Raw genomic sequence first — 12,768 nt, forward strand, 5'->3', positions numbered from 1 at the left:
GAAGGATAATTATTGTCAAAAAGGATAACAATTATTTATAAAATTATTTATAAATTATCTCATAAAAATTGCAAACTTGCTTTTCTACTTTATCACTCCTGGTCAAAGAGGGGGGGCACATTTAAAATTATCAGTTGCTAGTATAGGGCATTAAATAAAATATATATTAGTGGAAATGCTAGAAGATACACCAATTTAAAATTTTTATACTTGCTGATTTATTTTTTCCATTTATGTATGCTTGCCTGCTTTTTTATTTGTTGGTTTTGAGAGGACACATGTGAAGATCAGGGGACAACTTGTTGGTTCTTTCCTTCTAACATATGGGTCCTGGGAATGGAATTTAGGTCTTCAGACTAGGCAACAAGAGCCTTTACCCTCTAAGCCAGCTTGTTGACCCTAATTACTTTTCTTTAAACACAGAACATGACTAGATGTTTTCATATCTCTTGAGTAAGATCCTCTCTCCATTTGGAAAGAGCTTATGAGCATATTGTGCTTCCAAAAGTCATATCCCAAGAAATGAATAGGTGAACTGTCCACCATTAGAAATGCATGATGTACTAAAGTTCCTCCTAATTGATATTTCATGGTTTTTATCCGGGAAATGTGTGATGTACTGAAGTTCCTCTTTATCTGGTCCTGATTTTCACCTTTGGTTTGTTCGTTTGTTTTTTGTTGTTGAGACAGGGGTCGTATAGTCCAGACTGGCCTCAAATTTCTGATCCTCCTACCTCCACCTCCCTACATTGTGAAATCCTAAATGCAGAGGCCGGGAGGCTCCTGTAGGCCTGATCCTGGAGTGCTTCTTACCACTATGGTCAAGAAAGTAAGGCTCAGAGGTGGATTTGACTACGCCATCATTGTCTCAGTGGGAACTAGGCTGCGTTGTCTAAGGACCTGTCGGGAAACTATTATTGGAGGGCTTCTTTATAGAGCTAAAAAGGTTAAGAGGGAATTCCTGGAACCAATCTCCCATGAATACCAGGGACAGATTTATAATTCCTGTGAGGAAAATTTCAGGGATCACCACAATGGCAGATGTCTGGGAAATATGTAACCCGGAAACTCATGAGGTATTGATTGAGCCCCAAGAACCAACTTAACAGACTGCTGGGTGGCAGCTTGCTTCAGTTGTTGGACTTTATTCACAGCTATGTTTAGCTATTCCAAATACTTTATATTATTTTTATTTTATGTGTTTTGACTGCATGCATATCTGTGTATTGTATGTATGCTTAATGTCTACACAGGCCAGAAGAGGGTGTTGGAGGCCCCTAGGTCTGGTGTTCCCAGTGATTGTAAACTGTCAGGTGGGTGCTAGAAACCAAACTCAGGTCTTCTGCAAGAGCAGCCACAAACAGAGTCATCTCTCTGGCCCCTCCAAATCATTTTTAAGATTTATTTTTATTTATGTGTGTAAACATCTGTTTATGTCATGTGTTTGCAAGTATCTGAAAAGGTCACAAGAGGACATCAGCACCTTTAAAGCTCTAGTTATAGGCATTTATGAGCCACCTGACAGGAATGCTGGAAACTAAACGTGGTTCTCTGCAAGGATCAGCAAGTGCTCTTACCTGTTGACCCAACTCTCCAGCCTCATCCCATATATTGTTAATTAATTCAGAGGTTCCTATTTGTATAGAAAGTACACGCATCGATGTCAACAACTATAGAGAGCATTGCAGCATCCAGCATCCTATCCTGTTGCAATTGCCCTATTAGTGCCACACAAAAACAAACAAACAAAAACCAAAAAGTAGTTCCATGCTTACAATCACTGCAGAAGCAGGAGGGGTCTTAACTTCAAGTCTAGCCTTAGATAATAGGATAGGGGTCTTGATCAAGCTCATTTTCTCTGTCAATTAAAGAATTAAAAGGTTGCTCCATTAGGTAGTGGTGCATACCTTTCATTCCAGCCCTTGGGAGGTAGAGACAGGCAGATCTCTGTGAGCTTGAGGCCAGTCTGGTCTACAGAGTGAGTTCCAGGACAAACTCCAAAGCTACAGAGAAACCCTGCCTCAGAAAAGAGAGAGGGTGGGGGAATTAAAAGGTAACGGAATATCTTGAGTGCAATAGATAGCAGGGGAGAAATCTCAAACACTACAGGCAGCAGCAAACAGAAGCAGTAATTGAAGAAAGGCATTTACTGGGAGTGAGGAAAAAAACAACAGAGAGTGAGAGAGAGAGAGAGAGAGAGAGAGAGAGAGAGAGAGAGAGAGAGAGAGAGACTCCTCAAAGACAATGTGGGGAGGGGCATGGGAGAAGGGGGAAGCATGGGGGAAGGGGCATGATGTTATTAAGAAAGCCAAAAATTCCAGTGTCTTCTCTAGGGCTGGAGTTTTAAAGTCTCTGAATACATTACTCTCCCCTAATTTAGAGTTAGTCAGTTTGAAAAAGGAAGATGGAAAAGTTGTTTGGCTGACAACTGCTGTGAACTTGTTGAGCCAGTCCAGCAGGGGGTCTGCTGGTGGAAACAAGCCTGTAAGGCTTTTGTTTGAAGCTGCTAGGCTTCTGTGTCAGTCAGGTCAAGAGGGTGTGAAAGAAGCTGGCCATTTGGGAAGTTCTCTCCATTTTATTACCTAGCCAAGGCCCCTCTCCCTATCTGTCCACCTACCAGAGACTCTTTTAACTCCTACTCTCTTGTAGAGTCATCACAGGAAAAAAAAAAAACTGACAAAGATATAGTTGCACAAACTGATGATTCGACTTCTCCATGGTGTCATTAAGAGGAAGATTTCTATTGTAGGTAAAAGGGAGAGAACAGTCAGAGGCACCTGGAAGAGTCCTGAGCAGAGAGAAAAAGTAGCCTGAACACAGCCAGCAGACTGGACATGGCCAGGGCTATCTGTGAGAGAGGGAAAAATAGCTAGGGATAGAGAAGGGAGAAAACGCAGTGAGAGAAGCAGGAACAGAGCTGAGAAAGAGAGAACAAACAAATCGAGAATAGCAGGGTCATAAGGAGAAGAACAGCTGGGCTTGGGGAAAATGTAAGCTGGAAGGAGTTTAGGGAAGGCCAGGGGGTGTGAAGGGAGGGGTAGCTTGGACACCAGCATGGACTTTGAAATATGTAATAGGTACTTGTGATACTGAGGGAGTCTGGTACCACAGATATCCCTTCTGCCAAAGGTAAGGAAAATGACTTTTTCTGGTAAAGGGGAACCAGCTTCAAAGTTCCTGAGTAATACTGGCTTTTATCTAACCAATAGAAATCCTCCTGCAGTCCAGGTTGAGTTTATTTCTGGTCATTTGGACTGTCTTTTGGGGTTTGGGGAACTGGAGTTTCCTTTGGACCTGAAAATAGCTAAATTAATAAAAGTAAGTTGTGGCCTCTAGGTCTAGACCAGGCTTCAAGTCAAATCTGAAAACTCCTGGTAGAGAGCTCTGCTCCTAGATTAGGAACTGGGACTTCGGTAATTTAGAAAGATGCCATGTGACAAGCTCATGTGGAGTTGTTTTTTGTTTTTGTTTTTTTTGGGGGGGGAATAGGAAAGGGGAGGAGGGGGGAGACCAGTCTCTGGGGACAGGAGCCATGGAAGAACAAAGAGAGGTGGGGCAGGCAAAGAAGCAGAGAGAGAAAGAAAGGAACAGACAGAAAGATGGGAGGTGGGCAGGGCCCTTTTAAAAGGGAACATAGTGAATGTGCTCAGGTGGTGCTCTTAGAAATATCCTGTCAGAACCCCAAGGACAGGCCAGTACAGATGCCTGAATGCTAACAGGAACACATCAAGAAAGCAAGAAGGCATCAAGACCAAATGACTGGCACACACCCGAATCACAGTCGGCTGGGAACTGAGTTACCTGCTGATGGAGCGGCTCTGAAGCAGAATCAGTTGTTCCTCTGTGTTTGAGGTTCAAAAACCCATTATAAGAATAACTAGGAAAAAGCAGACCCTAACTGCACCACCTCTCCCTCCAGTGTTAGGAAAAGGCAAAAAAAAAAAAAAAAAAAAAAAAAAACTCTTAACGTGAATCTCTTGATGAAGCTCTTGTTTCCTAAGCAGAATCACATACTTAGGATATTTCTGGGCTAGGACCTCCACAGAAATAAGAAACAGAAGAAATAAGGGTATACTGAAAAGAGATTCAAGCCACAAATTGCATGCAGAAGCTCTATGTGTTGCTGAGTTGCATACTCAGACATTGAATCATCTGGGATTGCATCTAGGAGAACAGCCAGGAATATACAGAAGAAAGACACTAGATTGTAGCAGGAAATAAAAAGCAAATCATGGCAGATCTATGAATTCAGAAAGCTCAGCTACTAGACAGACATCTCAGTGACTAGTAAGACCACTTTATTAGATAAATATTATGCATTCCTGTAATAATAATAATAATTTCTGTAATAATGAGAGGAAAAAATGAGTCAATGCTGTGTCTCCTACAGAAACCAGAAAGGAGAACTGGAAGAGTCTGGATAAAGAGGACATTGAAATAACAGAGGGAAAAGAAACTAATGAGAAAGGTTCCCAACTGAATAGAAGTTCAGGACACCAACCTTTAGAAGTTAGTTTCTCACACTTATTCAGCCACCCAAAATAACAAAGCCACGTCAGAACCTTCCAGTCCAAACTATGAAGTTATAACGAAATCATTAGTTCACATGTTTGCAGTTCTAAAATTGTACAGATGGGATGAAGTGAGGGAGGTAGTATAAAAACAAGTGACTTGACACGGGTCAGTGATTGTGGTGACTATAAAAATGAACCCACAAATAGGTGTATGCAGTTCAGAGACTGTGATTCCTCATTATGCAAGTGGAAACTCAACATGTCTCAGGACATAGGTATTTCTGTTCTTAGCAGTGATGAAAGCCAACAGTCTGAAAACAGTGAGAATAAAAAGAACACTATGTGTTTTGCCAAAATTAATGGCCAAAAGAAGTCATCAAGAGGAGACTTGGAAACTACAGTATGTGATGGTGCACTGTGTAACAGAGCACTGTTTGTTACTGACAAAAGCTTTTTTGTTTTGTTTTTTCAAGAGACCTCAGGAAAAATTCCCAGGAACATTTCCAGTTCCTGTATTCCTATATCCCATCTGTGCCAGACAACCACCATGACTGTCAGTTAGCTTTTTGCTTATTTGTTTTGTTTTGAGACAGGTTCTTCTGTGTAACAGCTCTGGCTGTCACTCAAACTCACAGAGATCTGCCTGCCTCTGTCTCCTGAGTGCTGGGATTAAAGGTATGCACCTCCACTACCCAACAGTCCATGGCTAACTTTTTTTTTCTTTTTTTTTTTGGTTTTTCGAGACAAGGTTTCTCTGTGGCTTTGGAGGCTGTCCTGGAACTCACTCTGTAGACCAGGCTGGCCTCGAACTCACAGAGATCCGCCTGCCTCTGCCTCCCGAGTGCTGGGATTAAAGGTGTGCGCCACCAACGCCCGGCTCTATGGCTAACTTTTAAAAACCTGTTTTTCAAAAACTTGAGCCAATTTTAAATGATTCACATATGTAATCCCAGCACTCAAGAGGCTAAGACAGGAGATTTGTCATGAGATTGGGGCTAGTCCACACTACAGAAAAATCCTGAATGAACAGCAACGAAAAGAAAGAAGGAAAGAGAGAGGGGGGGGGGGAGAAAAATGAAAATTTCAGAAGAAGAGAGGAAGAGGAAAAGGGGTTGGGAGAAATTAAGTTTTCATGGAAAATAATCACACTTAGTCTGGCCATGTTGGCACATACCTGTAATGCCAGCACTAGGGAGGCAGAGCAGGCAGATCTCTAGATTCAAGGCTAACCTGATCTACAAAGGGAGTTCCTGCGCTGCAGAGGAAGAGGAGGAAGAAGAAATCAGATTTACAGAAGATAATGGACAATGTGTCATGAAAGTAGAGTGAGAGAGACTACTCTGGAGGAAGAAGGCAAGTCAGAAGGAAGGGACAAGTAAGGAGGGAACAAAATAAAACAAGACAATGATACATGTATGAAAAAACTGCAGTGAAACCCATTACTTTGTAGACTAAGATTTAACAGAAAACCACTTCTCAATTAACTAAAGAACAAGGAAGATGTATCTGTTTCCCCAAGCATCTACCAGGACCCACATTCAACACTTTATGTCCTATATTTAATTCTTACAGACATTCCTTGTTGCTATCTTCTAAATGTTTATATTTTATTTCCCCTCTGGAAGAAAATTCACTTTAAGGTCATTTTAATATATTTTTATGACCATGCCCACGAAAACTACTGAGGTATTAGTTTAAGCAGCATTGAGCATTGAGAGATCAAATTGAGGCCTCCAAATTCTTCCATGAAACCCTTAAGCACACTCACTCTCTGAGAGCCCAGAGCATGCATGTTGAAGGGGAAAAGCAAAACTGGAAAGCTCAGGAAAGAGGACTAAAAAGCTAGAAATGTCTCAGCACAGCAGCTGTGAGACTCCAGCCCCAAAGAAAAATGAAGTAGACCTTGTTCAAAAGTGCTGGAAAGCGCTATTGAAATTGTAAATCCAGACATGGCAATGCACACCAGTAACCTCAGTGCTTAAGTATATATAAGCAGAAGAATCAGGAGACCTGCCCTGCCACTGTCAGGCAGAACAGACACCAGTGGGCCAAAAGCAGCTGTGCCTCACTTTGAGAAGTGCTGCCTCCTAACTCTAGGAGGCTTTAGCTTTGCAGACAGGCAGGGAAAACTGACTCCTGTGTTCCCATCTCTCATAGAAGGGACTGAGGTTTTGACTAACCCACCAAGCTGTGCCTATGCCACTGTTTCAATTTAGCCTACAAAACACAAGTTTAAAAATAAAACAAATTAACTTTACTGGGCTGTGGTCTTATTACTCAGTAGGATGAAGCATGATGATTCCTGCAAGTTCAGTCCTAGGCTACAAAGTGACCCTCAAAATGAACAAGGAGTACAAGACAAAAGATAAGGTGATTAGGAATTAAAGTAGTTTAGAATTTCAGTTGAGGTTAGGCACGTACTTATAATCCCAGAGGCAGAAGGAACCCCAATTCAAGGCAATTTTGCTAGACCCTGTCCCAGTATAAAATTTTAAAAGGACAGGCCATAATGGCATAAGTTAACTAACTAGAAGTGGGAAGGTGACAGGAGAACCAGGAGTTCAAGTCCGGGCCATAAGAAACTATTTATTTATTTATGTATATGTGAACATGTATGAGTATACACACACACACACACACACACACACACACACACGAAGATAACTCAGTGGTAGAGCATTTGCCTAGCCCCTGGTTGATTCTTCCAAACATCAAGAGAGAAAAAAATAAGAAAGAAAAAAAAAATCCATGACAGCATTTGCAAATCATGGACTCCCCAAAGCAAAGCAGTGTAAGGGTGAGAGGAAATTTAGAACGAGGCTTTCTGGATGTGTGGGAACAACAGCATGCCTGAATACCAGCACCCGGCTGAGACCTGTATTTTAAATTCATGAGTCCAAATCAATATGTGATATATTACAAATAAAGCACATATATTTTAAAGTGGGGGACTGGAATTCGGCTTTCTTAACTAGATTGCAAAGACACTGTAATCGTTGTAGGAAATAAATTTTGAGACTGCTCCCAAATTGAAATATTTAAGTTTCGGGAGATTGTTAAATGGAAAAAGACGAAGAGAAGTATTTCTGAACATGTATCAATTTAGCTTCTGTGCCCATGTAGCAGAGTGGCGCAGCGGAAGCGTGCTGGGCCCATAACCCAGAGGTCGATGGATCGAAACCATCCTCTGCTAACTTGTTATTTTCTTCTCTTTCCATTACCACCTGTATATTCCAAGAATTCTATAGAAAAGGAAGTAAAACCAAAGAAAATGAAAACTGGGTGTTATCCACAACATATTGGAAAACACAAGTACATGGTGTTAATTTTCTGTATTGTAGGGTCTAAAGCCGTCTCTGAACAATTACAGGGCTGTGGTCGGGCGACAAGCTCAGTCTCCAGAACCTAATCCAAAACCAAACCAAAAATGTAATAAACACGCCAAAGCTTGGTTATCGCTTCGGCGTTAAGCTTCGGGTTTGATAAGGACTAGGAAAGCACGGAAGACGATGAGATTGGAACACCTGTCTCCGCCATGACCTCGTCTTCTGCCAAACATCTCCAGACTTCAAAGGTGCATCTCACCTCTACGCGCTCTCCAGAACTGGGAAAGGAGCAGGCATGGGTCATAACTAACACAAGTGCTCCACTGAGGGGGATGCCACTGGTCATCCCCCCTGCCATAAATACTACATGATTTGAAAACTGTGCAGATAATACACGTTTTGAACGGAACTCCCGAAAAAATGAAGCTGAGTTATCGGGACGCGAAAACTACACCTTTAGAACAAAACATATACATTCTGAAGTCTTAAACATATAAATTCTGAATTCTTACATCCCAACGCTTAGAGACCAATAATAGCTTTATACAATGAGATAAACACTCTCCCCCAGAGCCTGGATAGCTCAGTCGGTAGAGCATCAGACTTTTAATCTGAGGGTCCAGGGTTCAAGTCCCTGTTCAGGCGGAAGAGTAATACTTTTGTAGAGTAACCGTGGGTACGGAGCAAAAACCACCATACCATCCGTCATACTTCCCTCAACTTAAAAATGAAATGCAAAAAGCCACCAAGTAAAGAATTCTAGTGTTTGGTAACCTTCCTTTGAGAGAAAAGGACCTCCCTTGGTCTGATATTGGCATTCCCAGATTCTTAGGCACAGTATCCAAGGGAACAGACAGGATTTTACAAGATAGGTACAGCTGAGTGTTTAACTACAGAGTGACAGATCACCTGTTCTTTCGACCTTTGGGCTCCAGAGCATACTGGGCTGCTTCCTGGAATTCCACAGGCAGCGGGTCTCTTGAAACCTTAGCTCTGTTTTATGGCCCTGGTTTTGGAATGAGGCATTTCATTTAGGAGGAGATAAGAGGACGAGAGGCTATGGGAAGTGAATATTGTATACATATGTAAGACATAGTAATGAATCCTATTATGTGCAATGAACAAATACTAATACAGATAAAGTATAATCCCAATGAGTTCCCGGCCACCATGAGTCTAATCTACGACATTTGACGAGCCTTTCTCTATCTTTATGATTTAGAACAAGCTCGTTTCTTGTGCTGAAAATGTGGGCCTCCTTGAGAAGAGATTGAGAGAGGAAGAAAACCGGGAACCTTGGTTGAAAAACATCCAAGCATGTTTGGAGATTTCTTCCTGATTTTTCCTGTTGTTTAGTTTTGCTTTTCTCAGGTCGGGCCTGGCTGTATCCAGACTGGCCTCAGTTCACTTGTCTGCGACCTTTCTATCCGCACCCTGAAATCTGCACGTTGGCTAGTTGGCACTTGAGCTTATATTTCTCTTTGCAAAGTGCCAGACCAAGTCACTTAGAAACGAAGCGCTGGGGATTCAACACTGCGTGTCTCACCTCCTTGAGCTTGTCGGTTCTAGGCCAAAACGCTCCTCCATTCACAAGTTAACTGTGTTCATTTTCAGTCCAGTTCTTTTCCACTTGAAATAATGAGGTTCAGCCAGGCATTGTGACCCAAGCCTGTAAGCCCACCATTGGAGAGACTGAGGAGAAAACACACACACACACACACACACACACACACACACACACACACACACACACACACACACACACAAGCTGGAGACCAGTTGGGGCTACAGAGATGAATGTCTGCCTTTAAAAAGAAAAGGAATGTCCCAGTACTCGGGAGGCAGCAGGCAGATCTGGTCTAAAGAGTGAATTCCCAGACAGCCAGGGCTACGCAGAGGAACCCTGTCCCAAAAAACCAAAACCAAGAAAATGAAAAGGGGGGGGATTAAAAGAATTTGGTTCATGCCACTTCCACTAAGTTCATTATTCTAGTGTTTTGGGTTTCTTTTTTCTCTTTCTTTCTTTCTTTTTTTTTTTTTTTTTTTTTTTTTTTGCGTGGCAGACATCCCCAAAATATATCTTTGTCACTTCATGGTCGTTATTGTTATCGAACTTGGGACTTATAACCTGTGCCAATTAAGGTACTGCCACCTGTTCTCAGCAAGCCAATTAAAAAAGCCACACTAAAAATGGAAAGATGAAGGCGATGTATTCAAGGCGACCACATTGGGGAGAGGAGAACAGAGAGATCTAGGGACCAGCCCCTCCCCACTGCTCCTCACCACCACCCCCAGCTTCTTCCAGGAAACCTGTTTAATCCTTGGAACAACTCACTTTAATGATAAAAATATAAAATAAAGCAGTAACAATTTACAACCAATTTATTGCGTTCTTAGAAAAATTATTAGTAAATTAATTGGAATAGCTGATGATGGTTGTACAAGCCCTTAACCCCAACACTCCGGAGGCAGAGGCAGATGGGCCATCCTGGGTCACAGCAAGCTGCAGGACAGCCAGGGATACGTAGAGAACAGGGCTTCACGAAAACAAAAATAAAATTAAACGGAATAATACTGAATAGATATAGTAATTTGGGAGGAAATGGTGTCTTTGAGATATTAATTTTTTATGTCCGTAAGTATGATAATATCGTTCTCCCATCATTAGGCCGGCGGTGTCTTTTTCAGTAGGAGCCTAATCTGTTACTCTAACATTTTCAGAAAGTTGTGAATCCTGTGTGTTGCTCATCTGGATTAGTACCTCTTCACAGGAGAGCTGGGCTTTTGCCCTCCTTGTCCTTTCTTTAGACAAGCCCTTCTTTAATAGCTTGATGTTTTGGGTGTGAACCCAGCTTTCGACAGCTAAGCCATCTCTCCAGCTCTTTGCTTTCTTAACAGCACACAAGTACACTTCCTCCCCACGTCCCTTCCTCCCCACTCGCAATCCCATTTCTTGTTTGTTTTCTCTTTTGGAGCTACGATCTAAATAGCCCTGGCTGGCCTGGAATTTACTATCGAGACTAGACAGACAGTCACGGAACTCAGAGATGCACATGTCTCTGGCCACGAAATGCTGGGATTACTGATTTGCGCCCCACAACCTTTTTTTAAAGCTATCTTTAAAGCTCTTGATGTTTACTTAATGCTATTAATTAGATTTATTCGCACAACATTATCTTTTATTCTTTATTTCTTGAGACAAGGGTTCGTGTCTTAGCCATACCTGTCAGGTGAAGATCTTTGTATTTGCAGAGAGGGTGTGGGCGAGGAGGAAGGGGAAGTGAGGAAGAGAAGTAGAGAGAAAGAAAGGATAAAAGAAGGAAAGAAAACTACTCTTCCGTTAGGACTTCACTTAATGTCATTGTCACCCACCTTGTCCTCCTCGTTAGTATAGTGGTAAGTATCCCCGCCTGTCACGCGGGAGACCGGGGTTCGATTCCCCGACGGGGAGTTAGTAGAGTTGGTGTTCGTTTTGGGACACCTTGGTGCTTCTGGTGGTCAGGATGGTGACCTCGGTGGTCAGCAAATGAGCTCTTTCTGACGCTGGATTTTTGAGATTGTTTTGAATCAGATCGCCACACTTTGTCTGATTAGTACAGCCTGTATGACTTTTCTTTTTCAGGATAAGTTTTGAGGATTCGCTAACAGATGAAGCCCGGTCCTCTTGCATGACGATAGGAGAGCGTTGGACTGCAGGGCGCAGAGCCACCAGCTCAGAAGCTGGGCGACCACTCTCTTTGTAACTGTGATTTTAAGACAGCAGTTTCCACCTCAAGATTCCTAAGATGTGACTGGAAAGCTAACTATAATCTATGAGACAACAAAGTGCAATGTCTTAGGTGATCTTTTTACTGAAAATTAACTTTAATTATTTTGCTCCCTAAAACTACATTCACTACTGCCACCACCACCTCCCCACCACATTGCCTTTTCCTTTTGTTCTGTTTCAGAGCAAATCCAGGGTCTCACACATGCAAGCGAAAAGCTCTACCACGGAGCTACAACTCGGGCACTAATTTCCTTTTTTTTTTTTTTTTCTTTTTCTTTTTTGATAGAACTGGCTATTATCCTTCTCCATGGGCGTTATCCAAGCCCTAAGATTTGTTTTGACTTTGACTGTATTTCTATCAGTTATCTACATGTCTCCTTTACCTGAACAGGGATCTAGAATACACCCCCACCCCACCACCCCATCTGAAGATTTTTTTGGGTTTTGGGTTTTGTTTCGAGACAGGATTTCTCTGTATAGCCTTGGCTGTTCTTGAACTCACTTTGTAGACAAGGCTGGCCTTGTACTCGGAGATCCGACTTCCTCTGCCTTCCGCGTGCCGGGATTAAAGGCGTGGGCCACCACGGCCGAGCTCTATCTAAAATTTATATTTTAAAAAGCTTGTGATTTCCAGAGCTGCCTTAGACAACACCCAACTTGACTGAAGAATAACCCAATAACATCGAAATAGCTACCATCCACCAGATAAAAACGGGACTTTTCATCCAAATCCCATTTAAAGTCTCAAAGAAGTCCATATAGTACTGGACGGACACACACACACACACACACACACACACACACACACACGCACGCACGCACACACACACACACACACAGAGATTAAAAAATTCATTATAGATTATCAAAAACATGAGCTAAGGAAAATGTTATTGTAAGGAAAACAAACTCAATAGCTAACATGATCTTTTTGTTATATTGTTTAAATTTTTGAATTTTTCATGCAATGTATTTTGATCATATTTCTTTCCCCTCCTTCAGTTCTTCTCAGACCGATTCTGAGGAGGGTCTAGCTGGTCAGTGAGGCTGGGCTTAGCGCCGGGCACAAGAATCCTGGGCATTTTCACTTTGAGTCAGTTACCGCCTCCTGGGGCGGAGCTGTCCGAGTGCTTTTCTTTTCACTTAATCTTTTCAGTAA

At 42.2% G+C, this 12,768-nt stretch overlaps 3 non-coding genes across 3 annotated transcripts; all 3 read left to right on the plus strand.

Moving 5' to 3' along the window:
- The first annotated feature begins 7,635 nt into the window (after positions 1–7,635).
- On the plus strand, positions 7,636–7,707 carry Trnam-cau. The gene has a single exon. It is a non-coding gene; the product is annotated as a tRNA-Met (tRNA).
- Positions 7,708–8,412: 705 nt separating this feature from the next.
- On the plus strand, positions 8,413–8,485 carry Trnak-uuu. The gene has a single exon. It is a non-coding gene; the product is annotated as a tRNA-Lys (tRNA).
- A 2,734-nt stretch (positions 8,486–11,219) lies between these two features.
- Positions 11,220–11,291, plus strand: Trnad-guc. Its single transcript has one exon. It is a non-coding gene; the product is annotated as a tRNA-Asp (tRNA).
- Positions 11,292–12,768: the final 1,477 nt, after the last annotated feature.

This window comes from Mesocricetus auratus, unplaced genomic scaffold, assembly GCF_017639785.1.
Source record: "Mesocricetus auratus isolate SY011 unplaced genomic scaffold, BCM_Maur_2.0 Super-Scaffold_100013, whole genome shotgun sequence".
NCBI classification, from domain to species: Eukaryota; Metazoa; Chordata; class Mammalia; order Rodentia; family Cricetidae; genus Mesocricetus; species Mesocricetus auratus.